Source organism: Dendrobates tinctorius, unplaced genomic scaffold (genome assembly GCF_039654945.1).
Source record: "Dendrobates tinctorius isolate UK_male_01 unplaced genomic scaffold, ASM3965494v1 ptg000129l, whole genome shotgun sequence".
In the NCBI taxonomy this organism is placed as follows: domain Eukaryota; kingdom Metazoa; phylum Chordata; class Amphibia; order Anura; family Dendrobatidae; genus Dendrobates; species Dendrobates tinctorius.
In genome coordinates, this window is record NW_027361797.1 from 43405855 (window position 1) to 43407206 (window position 1352).

Below are 1352 nucleotides of genomic sequence, written 5' to 3' on the forward strand. Positions count from 1 at the left end.
CATCTCATCATGTCTGAAACCTTGATGATGTGACGTTTCCTAAGATCCTGCACTGTCTGGTTCTGCAATCATCTCATCATGTCTGAAACTCTGATCATGTGACCTTTCCTAGGATCCTGCACTGTCTGGTTCTGCAATCATCTCATCATGTCTAAAACCTTGATCATGTGACGTTTCCTAGGATCCTGCACTGTCTGGTTCTGCAATCATCTCGTCATGTCTGAAACTCTGATCATGTGACCTTTCCTAGGATCCTGCACTGTCTAGTTCGGTGATCATCTCGTCATGTCTGAAACCCTGATCATGTGACTGCGCTCTGTGATCCTGGAGCATCTGAACTAGGAAGTTCTCCCCTGGTCCTGACCCGGAAGAGGTGCTGTGCCCTATATCAGACCTCCCCTTCCTATGCTCAGGGCCTGAGTATTGTGTTGTGTCCCTGCATGGCTGCTTGGTCTGTGGGGCGCTCCCTCTATTCTGTGCCCTTGCACTCTGCTCTGTCGTGCGTCTCTGCACATGCTCCGTGCTCGTATTCCGTCTCTTGTCTCGTGCCTTGTCGAGTGTTTGTCCTTCTTGCCATGTTTCGTCTCTGCTCTGCTTTGCCTTGTAGTCCTTGTTTGCTCTGACTCTGTTCCGTGTTTCTGTCCATGTTTCCTGTCTCGCTTTGCTTTGTGGCTTCAGGTAACCGTCTCTGTACCCTGTCCCTGACGTGTCTCCTTACACGTGCAGGCCTCCGTCTCTGTACCCTGTCCCTGACGTGTCTCCTTACACGTGCAGGCCTCCATCTCTGTACCCTGTCCCTGACGTGTCTCCTTACACGTGCAGGCCTCCATCTCTGTACCCTGTCCCTGACGTGTCTCCTTACACGTGCAGGCCTCCGTCTCTGTACCCTGTCCCTGACGTGTCTCCTTACACGTGCAGGCCTCCGTCTCTGTACCCTGTCCCTGACGTGTCTCCTTACACGTGCAGGCCTCCGTCTCTGTACCCTGCCCTGACATGTCTCCTTACACGTGCAGGCCTCCGTCTCTGTAACCTGCCCTGACCTGTCTCCTTACACGTGCAGGCCTCCGTCTGTGTACCCTGTCCCTGATGTGTCTCCTTACACGTGCAGGCCTCGTTCTGTCCTTGTCCCTGGCGTGTCTCCACACTTGCAGGCCTCCGTTCTGAACCTCTCCCTGGCGTGTCTCTACACGTGCAGGCCTCGCTCTGTACCCTGTCTAGTCCCAAGGTCCTTCCTTGGCCCGGCTCTGGGCTTCAGCCTACGCTCCGCTGCTAGACTGTCCCTCTCCCTGGGGTGTCTCTACACGTGCAGGCCTCCGCTCTGAACCTCTCCCAGGCATGTCTCTACACGTGCA